The sequence below is a fragment of the Oryx dammah genome, unplaced genomic scaffold (assembly GCF_014754425.2).
Source record: "Oryx dammah isolate SB20612 unplaced genomic scaffold, SCBI_Odam_1.1 HiC_scaffold_18, whole genome shotgun sequence".
Lineage (NCBI taxonomy): Eukaryota > Metazoa > Chordata > Mammalia > Artiodactyla > Bovidae > Oryx > Oryx dammah.
The window spans coordinates 422,208-448,835 of NW_024070202.1; the positions used below are offsets into that span (position 1 = coordinate 422,208).

Consider the following 26,628-nt stretch of genomic DNA (forward strand, 5'->3'; position numbering starts at 1 on the left):
TTTATGATCCAGCGGATGTTGGCAATTTGATCTCTGGTTCCTCTGCCTTTTCTAAAACCAGCTTGAACATCTGGAAGTTCATGGTTCACGTATTGCTGAAGCCTGGCTTGGAGAATTTTGAGCATTACGTTACTAGCATGTGAGATGAGTGCAATTGTGTGGTAGTTTGAGCATTCTTTGGCATTGCCTTTCTTTGGAATTGGAATTAAAACTGACCTTTTCCAGTCCTGTGGCCACTGCTGAGTTTTCCAAATTTGCTGATGTACTGAGTGCAGCACTTTCATAGCATCATCTTTCAGGATTTGAAATTAAGTCATTAGATGGAATGAATTCTAAAGTAAACATGATTAAAGAGAGCACTAGTGAAGTGGAAAATTGTTCTAATTCTTTAGATCACCCAAAATGCGTAATAGAGACATAAAATACTCAAAGTTATCTAATTATTCCATGCATAGATATTAAAAATAGATTGAGATGCTTCAGTATACATCTAATGGGAGTTCTGGAACAAGGGGGTTTAAGAATGGCTAAGAAATGATAACTAAAGAACTACATCCTGAAGTTTTCAGAACTGAAAACTTGAAACCTCATATTAAAAGTATGCTCTGCATACTAAGCAGGACAAGTAAAAACCAATCACGATGAGAAACATTCTTTGCAACTAAAATGCTAGAGACATTTAAAAGTTACCAGAGAGAAGAAATCGCCAAAAGATTATCAACTGTGCAGGCTTCTCAACAGCAACAATAGCAGCTAGAAGATAATGAACTAATATCTTTAAAATGCTGAGTGATGATAACTTTATCCACCTAAAGCACTACTGGAGATTGAGGACAAGAGAAAGACATTTTGGGGCAAAGACTAAAATAATTTAGCATATCCTATCTATAAGAATTTCTAAAGAGCATCCTTTAGCAGAAAGAAGAGAGAACCTCAAGATAGGATGAGGGTGTACTTTTTGGCAAAGTCACTTAACAATGATAATAACATGACCAATTATTTTTGTAAAGGTTATTCTGAGTCTCTGGAAAATAATAACAAGGAGTATTAGGTAGCTCAAGTGTGTATTTACTGAGCACATGCTATGTGCCAGACACTGATGTAGGCTCCGGGAATAAGACCACTGGGGGAGAAAACTCCTCATTGAGTTTATACTTTAGTAGGAGGAAACTATATATTGTTTAAAAACAGTAATATCACACAAACAGGCTTGAAAAAAAAAAACATTGTTAAATAGGAAAAGATACACTTGAAAAGTGTGATGGTATGATAAAGAAAAGAAGTGGTGTGGCAATATTAAAGTCAGATAAAATACTGTTTAAAGTGAGCACTAAAGTATATTGGGTAGCTAGAGCATTTATATAACACCTAACATAGACCTAAAAGTGAAAAATGACAAGATTGGAAGAAAAACTGATGAGCCCACAGATTAGCATATCTCTATTAAAACAGATAGGTAGGGACTTACCTGGCAATCCAGTGGTTAGGAATTGCCTTGCAGTGCAGAGGACGTGGGTTTGATCCTTGGTTAGGGAACTAAGATTCCACATGCTGCAGGGCAACCAAGCCCACGCACAGCAACTAAGACTCGAGGGAGCCAAAAAAATACATATCCTTAAAAACAAAAATGAATAGGTAAACAGAAAATTAGTCAGGAAAACACATACTTTGTTTTATTGCACTTCCCTTTATTGTGCTTTGCACACACTACAGTTCAGTCAGTTCAGTCACTCAGTCGTGTCCGACTGTCTGTGACCCCATAGACTGCAGCACGCCAGACCTCCCTGTCTATCAGCAATGCCCAGAGTTACTCAAACTCATGTCCATTGAGTTGGTGATGCCATCCAACCATCTCATCCTCTGTCGTCCCCTTCTCCTCCCGCCTTCAGTATTTCCCAGCATCAGGGTCTTTTCCAGTGAGTCAGTTCTTTGCATCAGGTAGCCAAAATATTAAGAGTTTCAGCTTCAGCATCAATCCTTCCAATGAACATTCAGGACTGATTTCCTTTAGGATGCATTGCTTGGATCTCCTTGCAGTCCAAGAGACTCTCAAGAGTCTTCTCCAACACCACAGTTCAAAAGCATCAGTTGTTCAACGTGTAGCTTTCTTTATAGTCCAACTCACATCCATGCATGACTACTGGAAAAACCATAGACTTGACTAGGTGGATCTTTGTTGGCAAAGTAATGTTTCTGCTTTTTAATATGCTATCTAGGTTGGTCATAACTTTCCTTCCAAAGAGTAAGTGTCTTAATTTCATAGCGGTAATCACCATCTGCAGTGATTTTTTGGAGCCCCCCCAAAATAAAGTCAGCCACGGTTTCTACTGTTTTCCCATCTATTTCCCATGAAGTGATGGGACCAGATGCCATGATCTTAGTTTCCTGAATGTTGAGTTTTAAGCCAATTTTTTCACTTTCCTCTTAAACTTTCCTCAAGAGGCTCTTTAGTTCTTCACTTTCTGCCATAAAGTTGGTGTCATCTGCATATCTGAGGTTATTGATATTTCTCCTGGCAATCTTGATTCCAGCTTGTGCTTCCTCCAGCCCAGTGTTTCTGATGATGTACTCTGCATAGAAGTTAAATAAGCAGGGTGAGAATATACAGCCTTGACGTACTCCTTTTCCTATTTGGAACCAGTCTGTTGTTCCATGTCCAGTTCTAACTGTTGCTTCCTGACCTGCATACTGGTTTCTCAAGAGGCAGGTCGGGTGATTTGGTATTCCCATCTCTTAAGAATTTTCCAGAGTTTGTTATGATCCACACAAAGGCTTTGGCATAGTCAATAAAGGAGAAATAGATGTTTTTTTTCTGGAACTCTGTTGCTTTTTTGATGATCCAATGGATGTTGGCAATTTGGTCTCTGGTTCCTCTGCCTTTTCTAAATCCAGCTTTAGGATCTGGGAGTTCTCAGTTCATGTATTGTTGAAGCCTGGCTTGGAGAATTTTGTGCATTACTTTACTAGCATGTGAGATGAGTGCAATTGTGCAGTAGTCTGAACATTCTTTGGCATTGCCTTTCTTTGGGGTTGGAATGAAAACTGACCTTTTCCAGTCCTGTGGCCACTGCTGAGTTTTCCAAATTTGCTGACATACTGAGTGCAGCACTTTCACAGCATCATCTTTTAGGATTTGAAATAGCTCTACTGGAATTCCATCACCTCCACTAGTTTTGTTCATAGTGATGCTTCCCAAGGCTCACTTGACTTTACATTTCAGGGTGTCTGGCTCTAGGTGAGTGATCATACCATCTTGATTATCTGGATAGTGGTGCTCTTTGTATAGTTCTTCTGTGTATTCTTGCCACCTCTTCTTAATATCCTCTGCTTCTGTTATATCCATACCATTTCTGTCCTTTATTGAGTCCATCTTTGCATGAAATATTCCCTTGGTATCTCTAATTTTCTTGAAGAGATCTCTAGTCTTTTCTATTCTGTTGTTTTGCTCTATTTCTTTGCACTGACCACTGAGGAAGGCTTTCTTATCTCTCCTTGCTATTCTTTGGAAATCTCCATTCAAATGGGCATATCTTTCCTTTTCTGCTTTGCTTTTCGCTTCGCTTCTTTTCACAGCTGTTTGTAAGGCCTCCTCAGACAACCATTTTGCCTTTTTGCTTTTCTTTTTCTTGGAGATTGTCTTGATCCCTGTCTCCTGTACAGTGTCATGAACCTCCATTGATAGTTCCTCCGGGACTCTCTGTCAGATCTAATTGCTTGAATCTATTCATCACTTTCACTGTATAATCGTAAGGGATTTGATTTAGGTCATACCTGAATGGTCTAGTGGTTTTCCCTACTTTCTTCAATTTAAGTATGAGTTAGGCAATAAGGAATTCACGATCTGAGCCACAGTCAGCTCCCAGCCTTGTTTTGCTGACTGTATAGAGCTCCATCTTTGGCTGCAAAGAATAAAATCAATCTGATTTCAGCATTAACCATCTGGTGATATCCATGTGTAGAGTATTCTGTTGTGTCGTTGGACGAGGGTGTTTGCTATGACTAGTGCATTCACTTGGAAAACTCTATTAGCATTTGCCCTGCTTCGTTCTGTACTCCAAGGCCAAATTTGCCTGTTACTCCAGGTGTTTCTTGACTTCCTACTTTTGCATTCCAGTCCCCTATAATGAAAAGGGTATCTTTTGGGGGTGTGAGTTCTAGAAGGTCTTGTACATCCTAGAACCATTCAACTTCAGCTTCTTCAGCATTATTGGTCAAGGCATAGACTTGAATTACTGTGATATTGAATTGTTTGCCTTGGAAATGAAAAGATCATTCTTTTTTGAGATTGCATCCAGGTACTGCATTTTGGACTCTTGTTTTGCAGACACCACAGTTTTTACAAATTGAAGGTTCATGGAAACCCTCTGTTGAACAAATATGTTGGTGCCTTTTTTTTCCAACAGCATTTTCTCACTTCATATCCCTGTGTCACATTTTGGTAACACTTGCATAATAGGCATACCTCTGAGATAGTGAAGGTTTGATTCCAGACCACTACAATAAAGCAAATATCACAATAAAGCAAGTCACACACGTTTTGGGGGTGGGTTTACATATAAAAGGCTCTCCATGTGCTTCCCTATTCACTTAGACACAATGATATTGAAATCAGGCCAACTAACCTTACAGTGGGTGCTAAGGGTTCAAGTGAAAGGAGTTGCATACCTCTCACTTTAAATCAAAAGCTAGACATGATTAATCTTAGTGAGAAAGTCATGTTGAAAGTTGAAACAGGCCAAAAGTTAGGCTTTTTGAGCCCAATAGCCAAGTTGTGAATCCAAAGGGAAGGTTTTTAAAGTAAATTGAAAATGATACTCTAGTGAATTCATGAATGATAAGAAAACAAAACAGCCTTATTGCTGATATGGAGAAAGTTTTGGGATCTGCATAGATCAGCCAGCCATGGTATTCCCTTAAGCCCAAGACTAATCTAAGACAAGGCCCTAACTCTAATTCTGTGAGGGCTCTGAGAGAGGTGAGGAAGCTGCAGAAGAAAGGTTTGAAGCTAGCAGGGGTTGATTTCGTGAAGTTTAAGGAAAGATGTTATCTCTGTAGCATCAGAGTTCATGCAGAGCAGCAAGTACTGATGTAGAAGCTGCACCAAGTTATCCAGAAGATTTAGCTAAGATCATTCATGAAGGTGGCTGTTCTAAACAACAGATTTTCAGTGTAGACAGAACAGTCTTCTATTGGAAGAAGATGTCACCAGGAGAGGAGAGGTCAGTGCCTGGCTTGAGAGCTTCACAGGGCAGGATGACTCTCTTGTTAGGGGCTAATGCAGCTGGTCTGGTGGCTCAGTGGTAAAGAATCTACCTGTGAATGCAGGAGATGTGGATTTGGTCCCTGAGTCGGGAAAATCCCCTGTAGAAGGAAATGGCAACCCACTTCAGTATTCTTGCCTGGGAAATTCCATGGACAGAGGAGCCTGGTGGGCTACAGTCCATGGGGTTTCAAAAGAGTAGGATATGATGTGTCAACTGAATAGTAACAAAATGCTCATTTGCCATTCTGAATTATGCTAAATCTTCTCTTCCTGTGCTCTGTAAATGGAACAGCAAAGCATGGGTGACAGCATATCCGTTTACAACATGGTTTGCTAAATATTTGAAGCCCACTGTTGAGATCTATTGATTAGAAAAAAAAGAGTCCTTTTAACATATTACTGCTTATTGACAATGCATTTGGTCACCCAAGCACTCTGATGGAGATGTACAAGATTAATGTTGTTTAATGCCTACCTTCTCAACATCTGTTCTGCAGCCCACTGATCAAGGAGTAATTTGAACTTTCAAGGCTTTATTATTTAAGAAATATATTTTGGGGGTGACACACCTCACAGCTTGCAGGATCTTAGTTTCCTGACCAGGAATTGAATCTGGGCCACCACAGTCAAAGTGCCAAATTCTAACCACTGGACTGCTAGAGAAGTCCCATAAGAAATACGTTTTTAGGCTGTAACTACCATGGTGATTCCTCTGATGGATTTGGGTGGTTAAATGAAAACCTGGGTAAGATTCACCATTCTAGATGCCATTGAGAAAATTCATGATTCAAGGGAAGAGGTCAAAATATAAATATTAGCAGGAGTTTGAAAGAAGTTGATTCCAAACCTCATGGTGCCTTGTGGGGCTTTAAGACTTTGGTGGAGGAAATAACACCCAGTGTGGTAGAAAAATAGCAAGAGAACTAGAATTAGAAGTGGAACCTGAAGATGTGACTAAATTGCTTCAATCCCATGATAAAACTTTAATGGATGAAGAGTTGCTTCTCATGGGTGAGCATTAAGAAAATGATTTTTTGACACGGAATCTACTCCTGGTGAAGATACTGTGAGGATTGATGAAATGACAACAGAGGATTTAGAATATTACATAAACTTAGTTGATAAAGCAGAAGCAGGGTTTGAGAGAATTGACCTCAGTTTTGAAAGACATTCTACTTTGGGTAAAATGTTACCAAACAGTAATCCATGCTACAGAGAAATTTTTCATGAAAGGAAGAGTCAATGGATGCAGCAGACTTCATTATCTTCTTCTTTTAAGAAATTGCCACAGTCGTCCTATCCTACAGAAACCACCCCAATCAGTTAGCAGCCTTCAACATTGAGGCAAGACCCTCCATGACAAAAAGAGTATGACTCACTTGAAGCCTCAAATAATGGTTAGCACTTTTTAGCAATAAAATATTTTTTAATTTAGATATGAGCATTGTTATTTAGACTGTATGAGTAGATACTACATTCTACATTATAATATAAATATAAGTTTTATATGTACTAGGAAACAAAATAATCCCCATGATTCACATTATTGTGGTATTTGTTTATTGTTGTATGGAACCAGACTACAATATCTTTGAGAATGCCTATATAGAAGATTTGAACAACACAACTAATGAGGTTGGTTTAATACATATAGAAAATTTTGTACTTAACAAATAGAGAGTAAGCATTATTTCTGAGCACAGGAGTACTTTAAAAAATGGACTATGTCCTAAATCACAAAAGAAGTTTCCAAAATATAAGGTAACCAGAATCAAATAGACTACATTCTTTGACTATAATAATTTAACTTGAAATCAACAATAAAAATAAATCTTTAAAAAAACTCACCTGAATAGAAACTAAAAAATGTACTTATAAATAATTAATAGGTTAAAGAGGAAGCTTGAAAACAACCAGCAAAGCAGACATGAAAGGAGAATCATATTAAATAAAAGAACAGAAACTAATAAAATGGGGGAAATGATTAACACTTTCCTAATTGTATATTGTAACCAATGATAGGATGAGCAAAAGTTTATTTTCTATATTAGTAATCTTTTTCTTTAGACAGTATCTAATATGGGCTAGCAATAAAATTATAGAGCTCAGGCTATAGAATATATAGTCACTGTCAAATTTTCAGCAGTATATATTTTCCATATAATGAGAAAATTTTTGGACTGTGTAAGTGCAAACATCAGACTTTTATAATTATTTTACTATTTATTTAAAAGATTTTACAGTGGTCTTTAAGAGAAATTTCTATTTATATATTTAAGATATTCTTCTTCCCCTTCTTGTAGGTTACTCAAATGAGTCATCCAGATCTGATTCTCTTTCTGATGAAATACCTGACGGCTCTCATAGTTGGTATTCCTTCCATTTTTTGGGTTGGAAGCAAAAAGACTTGCTTTGAATGGGCCAGTTTTTTTTCATGGTTGTAGGAAAAAAGAGTAAGTTGAAGTAAATTATCATGGTGTTCACAGGCTTCACATTTACATAATTTTGTGTATGTGTGTTTCCTATGTTGAAACAATTTGGATTTGGAGGAAATATTCCAACAAGATTATAACCTCAGCTGCCACCAGGTATGATTAAATCTTAAACCTAAAAACGTACTCAGAAAAGATAGCCAAGTAGAACCAGGCTTAAGGCCTGTTCCTTACTAATTTGGAATATTAGAGGGAAAGCCAATCCTTTTTTTTTTTTTTTTTTTTAATTCCAAATTAGAATCTTCTTAAAATTAAAAACAAATGAATGCTTATGTATATACTTATTTGATCTTTTTGACATTTCTGTGATGACTAGTATTATCATCTCTGTGTTAAAGATATGAAAACTGATGCACAGAGAGTCTCAGTGCCTTGGCTAAAGTCACACAGATTAGACTTCAATTTCCAATTGTCCATTGTTCTTCCAGGTTACACCATAAATTATTTAAAGAGATAACATGTTATTTTATTCTAAGTCATACACATTAAAGCCAAAATAGTAAAATGATATTAGCAGATGAAATATGTTAAAGATGTTATTTTAATTCATAGTTGGCCAAATTGCATATTAGAGAGCCATGGTAAAATATAAGATTAGGCCATATTTGAGGAATCTTTCATTTTTTGACCACTTAATTAATAGAACAAAATAAGATCCTGCAGTATTCACAAAGGAACAGATGACTTCAAACTTTTCACTAAGTATAAAGCTAATATTTATACTGTATTTGAATTGTCACAAATTCTAAGTTAGTGGAATCCATGTTCTTATGATTTTATTTAATGCAAGTTACATGGAAAATAAATTTTGGGAAAATGAATTTCTATAAAAGTCTTAAGATTATATGTAAAATGTTATTGTGTTTTGTATGGGTTAATGTACTTTTAAAATAGATCTTAAATTACCACATTATCAGAATCTTGTGTTTTCTCAATTATCACTGATTAGCAGCTTCTGTTACACAGATTAGATTGAAATCTATAAAAATCACAATTTTAAAATATGCATTCCTTATTACCATATCTGAGACTACTGCTAGTGATATCAGACAATGCATTTCTCCTTTAAATGCAATTTCATTGGGCAGAGAAGGAAAGAAGGGGAAAGGTTAATTCAACAATGACAAAAATGTCTTTTCTAGTAATTCATCCTTTGAGAAAGACGTTAATGAGTGGTTACTATGTGCCATCAACTATTTGGTGATGCCACAGGTTCAGTAGCAAACAAAACAAACCAAGTCCTTGATTTCTCTGGAACAGCCTTACTTGGGATATTTATCTGTGCATTCTTTGAAAATTTTTAATGTATTTTAATCATTGTATACAATGATTAAAAACAAATGAATGCATATATATATATATATTCTTATTTGATCTTTTTGACATTTCTGTGATCACTAGTATTGTCATCTCTGTGTTAAAGATATGAAAACTGATGTAGAGAGAGGCTCTGTGCATACATCATTTTAATCATGTATTTTAATCACAGTAAAACGTAATTCTAAGGAGAGGGTTTGAATTAGCATTCCTGGTCACCTCTGGGCCACACACAAGCCACTCAGTCACACAGCAATTCTGTTGTGTTAGAAACTCCAAATGGGGCTAAACTAAACAAACTGGGGACTCATCCCAGTTATTTGGGGGATCCTGACTGGGCCAGAATCCTTTTGAAACTGGTTAGACCTCCTCCAAATCCTTCCATTTGGTTTTCTGGGACCATGGACCACCCACTTCCCTGACTCAACAAAGTCATTGTGACCCTCCCAGCTGGGACTGTACTCTAGGCTAGAGAGTCACTCCTCCAGAGTGTGAACAGCCTCAGTCATTTCTAGCATTTGTCTGGTTGAGCCTTTGAGAAATGACTAGAGAGTAACCGTAATAATGGTTTCCAATCAATTGAGCCCACTTAATACTCCAAGCACTGTTCTAATCACTAAATCATTTAATCCTCTAGACAACCTTGTGAGGAAGATTGTCGTTTTACAGATCAGAACATAAAACCAAGGTTCAATAGCTAGTGAGTGATAGAACTGAGATTCAAACCCAAGCAGTCTGATTCTAGCCTCTAGTCTTTACTGTTAACCCCTCTGTTATACTGTTCTGTCAAAAGACTGGCTTCTAAAATTATGACAATTAAATTAGTGTTCTTTCTCTCAGTGAAGCCACATTTAAGATTGCTTATGCTAATAATTCTGACACTGGTTGAAATATTTTTAGAAATCTTGTTTTGGAGTCATCTGGGACATATCATTTAATTTTTTTGGACCCCCGTTTCCTTATTTGTAAAATGAGGAGACAGACCTTCACCATTTGAAGGTAGATTAAATTTTTGGAATTACCAGAAGTCAGTTTGAACCAATTTTAAAAAATAAGTTTAGAAAATAAATTCAGCAGTCCAGAGCAACTTTGGATGTATGTAAATGTGCACAGGGCCATTGATGACAAAAGAATAAATGTTGTAATAACTATGTTTGAGTTGTTTTTTCTTCTATCTAGTTTTTGATATTTTCAGGATATATGTAAACATTGTTTTATCATTACTTTATGATTTGCCAGGAGCCAGCATGGGGAATCCCGCCCATGGCAAAGGTCATGAGGAAGTGGGCCTGGCAAAAGGCAAAGGCTGAGATCAGGCCTCAGCGGTACCCCTGGATTTTCCTGAGAATCTACCCCCAAAACCAGAGTCTGCCTGCTTTGTTGTACTGTGCTTTCCACTCTTCTAACATAACAGGGGGCTATCCCTGACCACCTTTCTCTGGAAAGAGTTAACTTAGAGCTCCAGTTAACAGTCTCCTGCATATAAAAGGAGTGTCTCAGCTCAAACCCCTCTAATGGCTCTCCAACTTGCCTGACAGTTAGAGACTTTTACAACTTGTGATGGTTTACAGCCCCTCAACCATGAGAGGCATGCAGCTTAAAACATCTTAAAGATATAGAGCCTTTTCTAAAGAGCTAAGAATTATGTTGATGATGGGTTTTCATTGTTGAGTCAATGACTGCTGCCAGGCCTCCATATTCTTTATCTTTTAGGCACCTGGAGGATATTAATCAATGTCATGTGGAATATAGAAAAAGGAATATAGTAGTTTTGATGTTAGCAACACTAGACTTTTGAGTTAATGAATTTTCTCTTTGTTATAAATCACTGTACTCCTCTCTTTGTTATAAATTGTTGTGTCTTTGCTATATAAGAATGTAACTTTATTTAGTGCTTTCTGAGAGTGGCACCAGACTTTAGTAAGAACAACACTTTTAAGGCAAATAAATTTTCTGGTTGACAGACCCTTATCAGAAAAGGGCCATACAATGCTAATAGACCTGGCCAGAAGATGATGTAAATCACCTAAGACTTGTGTATACAGCTAGGTATGCAGAGAGAAAGCCTGGTCTTGATAAGAGTCAGGGCTGCTGATGCTGCATAATTTTATATTATCCATTAATCTCTATGTACAACCAAAAGTATAAAAAGCTTTCCTGGACAATAAAGGATGGACCAGTCACTGGAAAGACTGGTTTCCCCCATGTGGTCTTTTCTCCTCCTTTTTTTTTTTTTTTTTCTGGTTGAATTCCCATCTGGATCGTGGAGGCTTGCCCTGTCTACTTACTTGCCCTGGCTTCTAACACCCAGATGAGAGGGAGCCCAAGGCGGGGCACCCTCTGCTATTAAAGCGGGTACCAGTGGCCTCCGTAGGTGCTGCAAGTTTCTTGTCTTGAGACTTTATTAGCGTTCCACATAAACCAAGTTATTCAGAAACTTTTCTCCACTAATTTTCCTACTACACTATTCTTTCCTAATTTCTCTTTATATTTCTAAATAAATAAGTTTTTCCTCGCCGACTCCATCCCTGCTTCGAATTCCCTGGATCCACTGGGGCTGGACCCCGACAATGATTAACTTTGAAACATTTAAACTTAAGTTTTATCCCCAACTGTTGTCTTGCTCTATGACTTTTGAAAAGTTCTTTAATCCCTTGTGACCTCACTTTCTTCATCTATAAAATGGGGATCACAATATTTACTCTTGATGGATATCTACCCCATAGAAGTGTCTGTTTAGGAGTTAATCTCTATAATAAAAACATTAAGAAAGATTAACAGAGACTGTCTGTAAAACACTTGGCATTATGCAGGTACTCAACAAATACTAGTCTTCTTTGAGTTCTTCTATCCCAGCACTAAAAATAACAATGGCAATCACAGCAGTGATTCTTTTTTAATTTAAAAACTTAGATTATATGCACTTTGTCAATTTATGATCTAATCTTTACATGTCACAACTTTTTTTAAGATAATATTGTCTAATTTTAACTTTATGATTCTTATAGTCAGTTATTTACCCAAATTGATACACTGACCTTTGCACCTATTTTTAATTGGCTCTTTAATTACCATTTTGTTCATCAACATCTGCTTTTAGTCTTCTCATAGCAGTTAAAATCTTTAGCTCTGGACATAATTCATCCCCTTAATTCTTTTTTTCCTAAGCCTTTATTATGTCTGGGACTTCATTGTATGTTTGCTTAAATTAATTTTTCATATGTTTTGTTCTAGTTAGGTCATGTTTATTCAAGCACTAGATAACAGCTTCTGTTGTAAAATCAACTTGTAACCTAAAAACAACTGCTCTTACAATTTAAAAAATGAGTCTATGCCATGATGAGACCTCCACTACGTCTATAAACCATGCAAGAAAATAATATTTTTCCTTTATAGTAGTACCTTTGCAATATCTCAGTATCTTCAAGAATGATAAATTTCTTTAGCTGAAAGGGGCTTTTTAAAAATGATGAAATTGTATGACTTCATTTTATGGATGAGGAAAATTAAGAAAAGGGGATAGTGACTTGCCTAAGATCACATATTTATTGATAGAGTTGGAATTAAAATCCTGAGTTCCTTATTCTAATATGAACCTCTTTCCATCATACCAGTTTAGGGGACAGATTGACACCAATTTTTGTTTTAGTCTCTCTTCTGTCAACAGTGTTACCTTATATCTGTCCTATAAAGACATTGTTTGAAGAGCTTTTTTTTGAAGAATAATATCAGTCTGTCAAAATATTGTTTTTGGTCTCTAGGGTTGTTATCTTACACTTAGTATTTTGTTATCTATGATAGTGACCGAGAGCCGACAGGTACTCCAGGAACCTGAGGGATACAAATAGTCCTATCATGAGGAAATCAAGAGGAACTTCCACTCAAGGGACATCCACACATGCTTCTTCAATGCAGCTGGCCATGGTGGATGACCAGAGAAGCAAAGCAGGGAGTGTCCACAGCAAAGTGAGCAGCTACTACGGCAGCCTCCACAGGTCCGGTGATGGCAGGTGAGTTTTATCGGCAGCTTAGTTTATATCATGTGCTGGGTTAGGGTCATATGGTGTCCGAAGGAAGAGCAGCCAATTATGAAACAGAAGTTGATCATTATTAACCTTTCTGAACTTTGCTAGGTTCAGTTGTCCCAGATTATGGTTAGACTTAATGGCAGCCAGAGGAGTTTAGACGTGATACAGTGAGCAATGTGGAGTCATTGCTCATCAGAGAGAAGGCAGGGTAAAAATGGTTTAGTAAGATTAACTTAACAAACAATTATGGAATACCTACTGTGTCAGACATTGTGTGAGTCTCTAGGAATACAAAACTGATTTAGGCATGATCTTTGTTCTTAATAAGCTCGAGAAAAATAGGGTAGTCATTATTTGTGTTGTAGTTAAAAGCATGGGGTCTAGAATAATAAACCTCAGTTTCCTTATCTGTAAAATGGAAATAGTAATAATATCTGTCCCTTAGCAATGTTGTAAAAAAAATAAATGAGATAATATACCTAATTGCTCAGAACAGTGCAAATATAATGGTATAGTCCAGAGATTGTCAATTTTTCTATAAAGAGAAACATATCTAATATAATAAATATTGTATTATAAATGAAATAACATAATAAATAACTTTAGGCTTTGTGGGTCACATGGTCTTTGTTGCCACCATTCATTTCTGCTGTTAATACCATGAAAGCAGCCATAGACAGTATGCAGTCAAAATAGGAGTGGCTGTGTTCCAGTAAAACTGTTTACAAAAATAGGAAGGGGCCCAATTTAACCAGTAGGCCACAGTTGGCCAACCCCTGTTTGGTAGCATGGACAGGAGGTGATTAAATCTGGTGGGAAGGAGGTGGGAGAAAGCTTCATAGAGAATGTCTGAGAGGGGGCCGGATATGCTTTCTTGTTATATTTGATGGTAGAGACACTAGAATTAGAAACCTCTTAGGAGCTCTGCAGTAATTCAGTTAAGAGATAATGGAAGTTTAGCAAATGAAGCAACTGACAAACAACTAATCTCAAAATTATACGAGCAACTTATGCAGCTCAATTCCAGAAAAATAAACGACCCAATCAAAAAGTGGGCCAAAGAACTAAATAGACATTTCTCCAAAGAAGACATACAGATGGCTAACAAACACATGAAAAGATGCTCAACATCACTCATTATCAGAGAAATGCAAATCAAAACCACAGTGAGGTACCATTTCACACCAGTCAGAATGGCAGAGATCCAAAAGTCTACAAGCAATAAATGCTGGAGAGGGTGTGGAGAAAAGGGAACCCTCTTACACTGTTGGCAGGAATGCGAAGTAGTACAGCCACTATGGAGAACAGTGTGGAGATTCCTTAAAAAACTGGAAATAGAACTGCCTTATGACCCAGCAATCCCACTGCTGTGCATACACACTGAGGAAACCAGAATTGGAAGAGACACGTGTACCCCAATGTTCATCGCAGCACTGTTTATAATAGCCAGGACATGGAAACAACCTAGATGTCCATCAGTAGATGAATGGATAAGAAAGCTGTGGTACATACACACAATGGAGTATTACTCAGCCATTAAAAAGAATGCATTTGAATCAGTTCTAATGAGGTGGATGAAACAAGCCTATATACAGAGTGAAGTAAGCCAGAAAGAAAAACACCAATACAGTATACTAACACATATATATGGGATTTAGAAAGATGGTAATGATAACCCTGTATGGAAGACAGCAAAAGAGACACAGATGTTTAGAATGGACTTTTTGACTCTGGGAGAGGGAGAGGTGGGATGATTTTGGATAATGGCATTGAAACATGTATACTATCATGTAAGAAATGAATTGCCAGTCTGTGTTTGATACAGGATACAGGATGCTTGGGGCTGGTGCACAGGGATGATCCAGAGAGATGATATGGGGTGGGAGGTGGGAGGGGGGTTCAGGATTGGGAACTCATGTACACCCGTGGCTGATTCATGTCAATGTATGGCAAAACCAATACAGTATTGTAAAGCAAAATAAAGTAAGAATTAAAATTTGAAAAAAAAAGAGATGATGGAAGTTTATGAAAGAACAGTGACAGTGCCAAGAGAGTAATAGCTGATCTGAAAGATATTTAAAAAAGAAATGAAATGATAGGAGTTGGTGATGGATTAAAATGGAGAGAAGGAATGTGCTGAAACAAAGGTTTTTTAAGATTTCTAAGCTTGGGAAACTGAAAGAATGAAAATTATGATGACTGAAATTCTCTATTCTGTGTTTCTGTGGCTGTCCTGTATCCTTCCATGCTCATTCCAGCCTTTCTTTCAGTCTTCCCTGTCCTTGTCATGTAGGATATGATTCCTAGATGTACTCTCTTTTTATTTTATTTTATTTTTTTTTTATTTTTTTTTAATTAATTAATTTATTTTTAATTTTTACTTTACAATTCTGTATTGGTTTTGGCATAGATTGACATGAATCCACCACAGGTGTACATGCGTTCCCAAACATGAACCCCCCTCCCACCCCACTCCCCACAACATCTCTCTGAGTCATCCCCACGCGTCAGCCCCAAGCGTGTCATATCCTGCATCAGACATAGACTGGCATTTCGATTCTTACATGATATTATACATGTTTCAATGCCATTCTCCCAAATCATCACACCCTCTCCCTCTCCCTCTGAGTCCAAAAGTCCGCTATACACATCTGTGTCTTTTTTGCTGTCCTGCATACAGGGTCATCATTGCCATCTTCCTAAATTCCATATATATGTGTTAGGATACTGTATTGGTGTTTTTCTTTCTGGCTCACTTCACTCTGTATAATCGGCTCCAGTTTCATCCATCTCAGCAGAATTGATTCAAATGTATTCTTTTTAATGGCTGAGTAATACTCCATTGTGTATATGTACCACAGCTTTCCTATCCATTCATGATGTACTCTCTTTTTAGAATGTTTGAATGTTTATAATGTTTAGAATCTTTCCTTCTTGTTTGTCCTCTCAACTTGCTTTCTTTTGCCTTCTAACTTGGTCAGCTTCTCTAGGTTTTGAAAAGGAGCAGCCTTTGACATGTTTTCTATCGTATCCATTGTTTACATGTTTCCTAACTTTGACATGTTTTCTATCTTGTATCCATTTCATTTTCCTTGCAAGATTATTGAAATGTTTTGACTATTTCCTTTCTACCAATTCCATCCTTCATTCTTTGTATTTCTGGTCTTTTTCACCTTCTTACCCCACTTCTAACATGACCAACAACCTGTTTTTAAACTGTCAAAGATCCTTTCCCTTTCCTGCCTTTTCCTTTCATTCAGCACTCCTAAGTTAAAAGCATTCTTCTAGGTGCTAGAAACACAGAGATGGAAGACAAAAGAGTAGTAGGTATGATAAAATCATACACAATGTACTTAGGGATTCCAGAGAAGAAAGCCTTTTAAGTCACTGTGGAAAGTCTCGTTCACAAACAAGGTAGTACTTTAATTTGAATAGGGTACAGAGGAGGCAGTTGGAAATCTCAGACAAGGAAATAACATGCAGAGGCAAGGAGGACAAAAAGGCATTTAGGTATCAGGGCCACCGTAGGAGATGAAACGTGCTGAGGAGTTCGGGTTTTTTTCCCCTAGATCAATGAGAAACTATTAAAAGACTTTGAGCATTGGGGTAATAAAATCAGACTTGTGTTTTAGGAAGATCACTTTGACAACAGCATAGGCGAGGAGGCTGTAAGTAAGGCCAGTTGGGAAGTTTCTAGAGTAAAATTAGAGCTCTTAACTTAAAACACTCATATAGAGAGAGGAAATAAGAGAATCTTTCAAAATACCTGCCTCCATGAACTGCTAGCTCCAGTTGGCGTTAGTGGTAAAGAACCCACCTGCCAGTGCAGGAGATGGAAGAGGCATGAGTTTGATCCCGCAATTGAGAAGATTCCCTGGAGGAGGAAATGGCAACCCATTCTTGCCTGGAGAATCCCATGTACAGAGGAGCCTGCCATGGGGTCACAAAGAATTGGACATGACTGACATGATGGCATAGCATGGCTCCATGAACTGACTTTCAGCAGTATTTGCTATTTGACATTATTAGCCTCATCCTTTTCAATAAGGAATGAACAGTTATACGACAACTCTTATGCATGTGGCATTCTGTGTATTAAGAGATGTACAGAAGAAAGCTAAAGTATAATTTCTACTTTCCAGGAGAATAGAACCTTACAGGAAAGGTAAGACATAACCAATTAAAAATAGTTCAAGCTAGCATATAATTAAAACTGTGAGTGTTAGAGATGATTGGTGTTAGAGAACTTCAAATGATCAGATTGGCTTCTCTGAAAATATTTCAGAGGAGATAAGTAGGGTGAGCAGATGGTAGTACAAGTAATGAGTTCATATTGAGCAGAGAACTTCTAAAGGGAGTTAAATGTAGGAGAATTTTAGCTTCTGCAATCTAAATGAAATTAAAGTTTAGGTAAGAGAGCTTATAATCTTTAATATAAGATAGTGGTAATTAAAAAGCTGTGAGATGGAATTCCTTGAAGCTTAATAAAAAAGGATATACCAAGATCAAGATAATCAGTCATCATCAGTTCAGTTGCTCAGTTGTGTCCAGCTCTTTGTGACCCCATGGACTGCAGCACGCCAGGCCTCCCTGTCCATCGCCAAACTCCCGGAGCTTGCTCAAACTCATGTCTGTCGAGTCGGTGTCCAACCATCTCATCCTCTGTCGTCCTTCTAGGAGAAGAACAAGATACAGTGATGAAAACAATACAGTAAGAATAGCCTAGCATGTGATTCAGCGAAAATGCTTATAAACACATGAAGGTCTCTATGAAAGTTTAGTGTCATGGAAACTAGGGGATAATGTATGACCTCCTGTGATGACCTTTCTTATCTCTCTGCTTAATTAAAATCACACTCATCCTTTAAGTCCTGCTTAATTCCCATACCATGGCAGCTAATTAATTGCTTTTTAAACATTCTTTGAGTGTGACCTGTTAGTACAGTTTTATTTTTTCCTCAGCTAAGTTTGCAGTTTCTGGAGAATGTGAACTTGCTGACAGATATCTGTATATCCCTTGACAGTATCTAGCCCTGTGTTGTTCTTTAGTTGCTAAGTCGTGTTCGACACTTTGCGACCCCGTGGACTATAGCCTGGCTCCTGTCTATGGGATTTTCCAGGCAAGAATACTGGAGTGGGTTGCCATTTTCTTCTCCAGAGAATCTTCCCAACCTGGGGATCGAGCCCATGTCTTCTGCATTGGCAGGCAGATTTTTTATCATGGAGCCACGAGGGAGGAAACAAATAAATCTGTCAAAAAACTTTAGAAATAATTTGGGCATGCCATCTCGTGGATATTTCTTTTGGCATCAGTCAGTTTTCAAGTTTACACGTTAGCACTATATTTTGGCCGTGGTTTTCTCATCATCTCATGTTCTCTTGACTGTAAGATTACACATATGCACACATATCTGCTTCTCAGTACTCACTCTAGTCCAGATACCTTGATGGATAATTACTGATCTCAGTGCTATGTACAATAAAATAGACTTAGGTAAATATAGTTAGATGAGAGGATATAGAAAAGGAAATGGTTGAGTAGCTGAGTGGAATTTGAAAATGAATGGTTAGTTTAGTAAGTGGGTGACATTTTACTGCGTAGTTGAGTCCTAATTTTCCATGGCAGGTGGTTCATATACTAGAATTTTGTGGATAACCATATATTTCAGTTAAATAGACATAACTCAGTTTTTTCTATGAAAAAGGTATTCTTTGAGTCTTATTCACTAAATTAAACTCAAAGATTTAGGTTTCAGTTTTAGAAAATGTAATTCATATTTTTAATTACTTTGATATCATCATATTTTGCTTTTTTTCATTTGCCATATTTACTTGAATTAGATACTTATGAAGTCATCAAGAGGTGAAAGTTCTCCAAATTAGCTAGCAAGTCATAGTTAGAAAAATTTTCAGTTTAGGGCAATAATTATTATGTAAAATAATTATTAACTAGAATAACATGCTTATTCTATTTTCATTATTTTAATTTGAAACATTGTAATTATTTAATCAAAACTTACAAATCAAATTTAAAACCTTTATGTTCTGAATGTGAAGTCTTTTAATAAATAAAAATTAAATGCTCCTTTATCCATTAATTTGAGGAATTTAAAAAATATTCTAAAGGTAGTTTTTCATTCTTAAATTTTCTTTTTTGCTTTACTCAAACAGGAGAAGAAAGACATGCTTTCTTTTACCATTTTAAAAGGACTTCATTTTTAAACTTGGTGCTATAATGAAAACATTGTTTGATAAACACTGCTATATAAGACTGGATCACCTCAGTAGTATATGAATCGATCTTTACAATCTTTAAATTTCACAGATGATTCATAATGAGTCATGAAATTTGTTATAATCATTAACTGAGGGAAATGGTAAATTGGTATTTTCTGATAGCCAGTAGGTCTTCAGCTGTTCATGACTAGTTCTTTTGATGACTTTTAAAAAGGAAAAACCTGCTACCTCCTTTTTATTTTTAGAAATACTACTAAAAATTTAATGTATTAATTATATTTAGTTGTTTTCTTTAATTGTTGTTATTCTAAATTAAATACTTTTTACAAAACTGTGTTTAGTTATACGGGGCCTTTCCCGGTGGCTCAGTGGTTAACAATCCACCTGCAATGCAGGAGACACAGGAAACACAGGTTCAGTCCCTGGGTCAAGGAGATCCACTGGAGAAGGTCATGGCAACACACTCCAGTACTCTTGCTTAGAGAATCCCATGGACAGAGCAGCCTGGAGGGCTATAATCCATAGGATCACACAAAGAGTTGGACATGACTGAGCGACTTAGCATGCATACACATAAAGTGTATATGACTGTGAGTTTTCTTAGCTCTAATGGGGACTCAGTGAGTCAGAATCGCAACAAAAGAAAATTTTAACATGTCCCACTGCTGCCCTTCAAGATAAATAGAATGATGGAGAGGACGTCCTGCGATGAGCAATGGAACCCAGTTGACACACTCAAAAGCTGCATCTTGGGGAAGGGATGAGGAGAGAATTTGCTTTACAGGTAGTTAATTGAGCTATTAACTGGGCTCTCTGGAAGGAAGCTGTTCACACTTAGCATCATCATTGCTTGCCAATGCCCTCACTTTTTTAATGTTCTGTTAATTTCTCCTCTAGTTTCATATGCTCCCTTTTCCAATCCCAGGGTTGTAGTGAAATTGGAGTTTGCTGTACCATGACTATCACCACTCTTCTAGATTGCCTAGGACAAAGCCATATTTCTTCTGTTCTTATTCTTCCTCTCCTGGGACCTACCTCACAACCCAAAACTTATTTGAATGAGAAAAATATCCTTACTTAGCATAGTTCTGGATCAGTTGGCTCTGCCTAACTTTAGCTTCTGTCTGGTTGCAAGGCACCTCTTAATTCTGAGCCTAAATAGTAGATTTTTTCTCCCTTTTGTTTGGCCATTTGAATAATTCAACAATGTAAATTATGAAATTATTTTGCAAATCAGTGTTATTTTCATGAAAAATTTTAATATTATTTTCTAATGTGTTCTGTTACCTCCTACGTTAGGTACACTCTCTGCAGTTACAGAGGAATGGAGGAGAGACTACCTCATGGCAGCATGTCATGACTTACAGATCACTCCAGGCACAGTAGTTCCCATCAGCTCAATGAACAGTCACGACATAGCAGCATCAGAGATCTCAGTAATAATCCTATGACTCACATCACACATGGTACCAGCATGAATCAGGTTATTGAAGAAGATGGAACCAGTGCTCAAATTGTGCTGTCTAAGGTGGAAAATTTGTGCTGTTTAAAAAGAAGATTTTATTCTTTGCCTTTGCATGACTGATTGCTGTAACTCAGTTATGATGCTTTCAGTCAGGTGCAGATTGTGTCCATTGAAAAGTAAATTTTTGCTTTTTATATTGCATCAAACTTGGAACCTCAAGGCATCCAAAATGCTAAGAATGATATGATCACATAAATAACTTATTTCTAGGTGATGAAGAAATAATTATTTGTCTGGTAAGCATTTTTATAAACACACTTGTTTTATATTTGGAAAAATCCTAAATGTATGGTGACTGCTTTATAGTGAACTTTCATATAATATCAACTAGTTGTGAGGTTACATCCTGGTAGTTAGTTCTGTTAATAAAACAAAATTTCAGAATTAAAGAAATTTTCTATGCAAAGTTTATTTCTCAGATGAATAGTAGGACTTTGTAGTTTTCTTTCCACTAAGTGAAAAAGAACTGTTTTTAAACCATAGGAGAATTTGATAAATCAGCAAGGGTATTTTAGCTAACAGAATATAAAATCAACTGAAGAATCTGATTAGTCTACTGAGACTTTCGAAATTCTGTCAAAATAGTCTTTATCCAGAGAAATACAGGAGTAGGATTAGCAACAGAGTAAAAGCGGAGATGGACACTTTTTTCTCAGTAATTGTGCTGTTTTTATTACTTTAGTAAATATTACTTTTACTGGCTGTGTTTTTATATTGATAACTTATCCATATGCATGACAGAAAATTTTTACTTTTAACCATTTTTTCCCATGTAGTAGTATTGATTTGTAGAGAACCTCATATTCAGATATGTTCTATGGAAGCATATAATAAGATAAGCATCACACACTGTAAGCCTTTTTGTAGTAACCATAATTACAAAACAGCAAAGTGTTTCCTCTGTATCTGTTATTGTTTTTTGCAGTGAGATGTAATCTTGCAAAAGCTGCCAGATGTTGGTATCCAGGCCCCTCCTATCAGTGGAGTTGTTCGCACTTGCATTGCCCAGTAGCCAATAAGCTATAGCTTTTGCCCCACACCCATATCTTCAGATTCTGGGTCATTCTTGTTTACAACTGAAATATATATATAATCCTAGTCCACAGTGGTGATTAATTTGGGATATTTGAAATTCATTGTAGCTTAATGAAGCATGATTAGTCCTTCTGTGAAGTATCTTTTAATTTTAAAATATCAACTCAGAAATCTTTGACATTTTGTCTTGTAATATTTAAATAATTCATAATAAAAATTGTAAACTTTATTATGCATGATAATGATCAGAAGGGAAAGAAAAATTTTGGAAAATGCTGGATATGTTATGTAGACAAGCATATTTAAACAAGCCATCCTCAACCCTGACTGCTGTTAAGAATCACTTGGCGAACCTCAGATGCCTGACACCTTCCTCTCATTGAGATGAGGACTGGTAGTTTTATACAAAGCTTCCCCAGTGATTCTAATCTGCTGCAGGCCTGACTGCAGGCTGTTTGAAACTAACTTGCCCTTGCTGACAAATGTGATGGCATCATATCATATCATATATCATATCATGAAAACCTAGCTGGACACAATGTTAGGCTTTTAGATCCATTACCTGACTGATCTACAACTGGAATTCTGGACCCCACTTCTAAAAATTCACACTCAGTAAGTCAAAGGTGATGGTTCAGTTCAGTTCAGTCGCTCAGTCGTGTCCGACTCTTTGTGACCCCATGAATCGCAGCACGTCAGGCCTCCCTGTCCATCACCAACTCTCAGAGTTCATTCAGACTCACATCCATCGACTAAGTGATGCCATCCAGCCATCTCATCCTTTGTCGTCCCCTTCTCCTCCTGCCCCCAATCCCTCCCAGCATCAGAGACTTTTCCAATGAGTCAACTCTTCACATGAGGTGGCCAAAGTACTGGAGCTTCAACTTTAGCATCATTCCTTCCAAAGAAATCCCAGAACTGATCCCCTTTAGAATGGACTGGTTGGATCTCCTTGCAGTCCAAGGAACTCTCAAGAGTCTTCTCCAATACCACAGTTCAAACGCATCAATTCTTCGGTGCTCAGCCTTCTTCACAGTCCCAACTCTCACATCCATACATGACTACTGGAAAAACCATAGCCTTGACTAGACGGACCTTAGTTGGCAAAGTAATGTCTCTGCTTTTGAATATGCTATCTAGGTTGGTCATAACTTTTCTTCCAAGGATTAAGTGTCTTTTAATTTCATGGCTGCAGTCACCATCTTCAGTGATTTTGGAGCCCAAAAAAAAACAAAGTCTGACACTGTTTCCCCATCTATTTCCCATGAAGTGATGGGACCAGATGCCATGATCTTCGTTTTTTGAATGTTGAGCTTTAAGCCAACTTTTTCACTCTCCTCTTTAACTTTCATCAAGAGTCTTTTTAGTTCCTCTTCACTTTCTGCCATAAGGGTGGTGTCATCTGCATATCTGAAGTTATTGATATTTCTCCCAGCAATCTTGATTCCAGCTTGTGTTTCTTCAAGTCCAGCGTTTTTCATGATGTACTCTGCATATAAGTTAACTTTAAAAATCTATCATCATAAAAATATTAATATCATAGGTGATTCTTATGCAGATATCCAAGAATCAGACTTTAAAAAATATTCTAGACTCCAGAGAGGTCTGGCTTTGCCATGTGCTAGTTTTTGACCTTTTACAAATTAATTTCTCTGAACCTTAGTTCCCTTGTTTTTGAATGAAGATAGAAAATAAATACCTACCTCACAAAGTTGTCAATAGGTATCAGATGAAAAGGCATATAAAAGCTGAAAGCTCTTTGAAAACTTTAGTGTTATGAACTAGAAGGGATTAAGATTATTGAGGACATAAGATATTTGTTTGAGGACTACCATTGTACAGTCTTTGACATGTGTTTGAATTCATGTGGACTTTTTCCTCTCCTTCTTTAAAACAAAATGTACCCAGAAATTTGGTGTTGGAAAAGCTTTCATCAGGCACAGAAATCAATTTTCTGATAATAATAATTTGTTTGCCTGTCATGTTTTTTTCTTTAAAAGTACATATTTTTTAATAATATTATTAATTCTTCATAAGATATTTGAACATTTGGCTCAAATGCTTTACTTTTTCCTCCATCCTCATTGTCTTTCTCCTTGAAACTGGAGTTAATACTTAAGACAAGTAGAGTCTGAATTCCCTCACATCTGACAGTAGACCTTTACTCTGAAGATCAAATTGGTAACAACTCATTTATAAATAAATCAGTAATTCATGAGGCTTTTGTCTGAGAATTTCTCCTGAAAACAGCATGAAAGACCAAAACAAACATTCAAACACAAAACTAAGTTAACATAGAAGGTACCAGTTTGAGCTCAAAGATGCTGTCATTCATTGCCATCTGCATTATATCATCAATTGCCAAAATGTTAATTGGTTTCTTTGTGGGCCAAGTATAGACAGTTCAGTTCAATTCAGTCACTCAATCGTGTCTGACTCAGCGATCCCATGAATCGCAGCACGCCAGGCCTACCTGTCCGTCAGCAACTCCTGGAGTTTACTCAAATTCATGTCCATTGAGTCAGTGATGCCATCCAGCCATTTCATCCTCTGTTGTCCCCTTCTCCTCCTGCCCCTAATCCTTCCGAGCATCAGGGTCTTTTCCTATGAATCAACTCTTCGCATGAGGTGCCCAAGTTTTGGAGTTTCAGCTTCAGCATCAGTCCTTCCAATGAACACCCAGGATTGATCTTCTGTAGGATGGACTGGTTGGATCTCCTTACAGTCCAAGGGACTCTCAAGAGTCTTCTCCAACACCACAGTTCAAAAGCATCAATTCTTCAGTGCTCACTTTCTTCACAGTCCAACTCTCATATCCATAGACAGTTAAGTGAACATCAGTATGAAAATCTTAACCCTGTGCTTGCTGATTTTTATATATTCATTTGTATCTTCTCTTTTAAACTGTTGATATATTTGTAAATGCTTTATTGGCCTTTCAGTTGCTTTCACTGTCTTAGTTTTGCGTCACAGAATTTACTTAATATTGTTAATCTGTTGTTTTAAATAACAGTATTTAGTTTGAGTTATTTATCCAACTAGTGCTCCAAATTAAAACTTTTTTCTTTAAAGATAATTGAAGAACTATATTAAAACAACAATTTCAAGTCTCAACTAGCTTAAACCAACTTGAACAATTCCAGACAGCTTTCTTACCATATGTTTAATTTGTGTTGTGATTGGCAGATGATAATGTTTAGTATTTTATTTGTTCAATTGACAAATGAGAAAATAATAGTTCTCTTTAAAATGTTAACATATAACCAAAAAGTTTTCGAAAGGTACTCTGATTTCAGCAATATTCTATTGAATTTTTTCAGTGATTAAAGCAAACAATTCAAAGCAATATTTAGCTCAAAACAATAATTAGTTTCAAAGAACAGTTAATAACTCAGCAACTAGAAAAGGGCATGGTAGGTTTTCAAAAAATATTTAAATGAGTGAGTGTTATGAAACTCACTTTAGTAGTGATAGTCTCAGTTCAAAGAAATTTGAAGAGTCTAAATTTAAGCTAAGTTAAATGAGTCTCTGCTTTTCTAGAATAATATGTGGCAAGTAATAATCAATGAATTGCACCAAATAAAGTTTATTTCTCCTAGAGTAACAGCACATATTACTATTTTAATTAAATATATATATACAAACTTACACCAACACTTTATATTAATTTAAAAGGTGAACAGATTTTAGAAGTAAGTAGGTTATTGTTGGTTTTATGTGAAATTAGATCTTTGTATACTAGTTGGGTGAAATAATATTCAAGTGAACTTTTATTAATGATGATTTTCTAAACTGTTTCTTAGAGCAGATTTAAGAAAATTCTAAGAATCTCTTCAAATGAGTAAAACTAACTACTTTTTAACCTACCTCATTAGTTTCTTTGTGATAATAGCTGAAAATAACTGAAGTTGTAACTTTATTGGTGTAGACTATATCCCCATGAAATAAAAGGAAGTACTTCAAATTTTTTGATAAAATAGTGGATCATTGGCTGGAGCTTAGAAGATGTTAATATACCAAATTTTCACTATGATGATATTTATATTGCTATTGACATGCCAAAGGTATACTTATATATTATCATACTTGGATGACTAACATAGTCTAGTGTAATGAAAATTGCTCTGGGCTTGGAATTCAAAAGACCCATAATAATGATGTAAACTGAACAGGTCATTTAATTTCTCTTTGTCTCAATTTCTTTGATGTAAAATGAGAATAAGGTAATTTGGGGCTCTGCGACCTGCTTTACAGGACATTGTGAGGATCAAATGAGCTAACAAGAATTATAGTGTTCTTTAAAAAAACACTGATAGTATTTGAATTTGTTAGAATTTGGGGGTTACAGAAAGCAAGCATAGTGGTATTGAGCAGTAAAAACAGAATAGGCGGTTAGGCCAATATTTATTTGACACTGTCTTTAAATCAGCAATCCAATTGACCCTTTAAAAATGAGGTTCTTTTTCGAGAATGACTATGCCCTTAGATTGTCAGTTCAGTTCAGTTCAGTCGCTCAGTCATGTCCGACTCTTTGCGACCCCATGAATCACAGCACACCAGGCCTCCCTGGCCGTTTATTATATGTTATACCAGAATATGCTCTGAAAATTTATATGGATGAATTTATAGGTCACTTTCAACAGAAATTAGGGGATATCCATTATATGTCTCCTTTGATATGGAATGATATAACTACATTAGTTTGGCAAGAAAGATATAAAGAGAAGTGTA

The 26,628-nt window shown here is 36.6% G+C and overlaps 1 pseudogene; it reads left to right on the forward strand.

The window, feature by feature from the left end:
• LOC120877808 overlaps nucleotides 1-21,016 on the forward strand; it is a 74,104-nt pseudogene extending 53,088 nt beyond the window's left edge.
• Nucleotides 21,017-26,628: the final 5,612 nt, after the last annotated feature.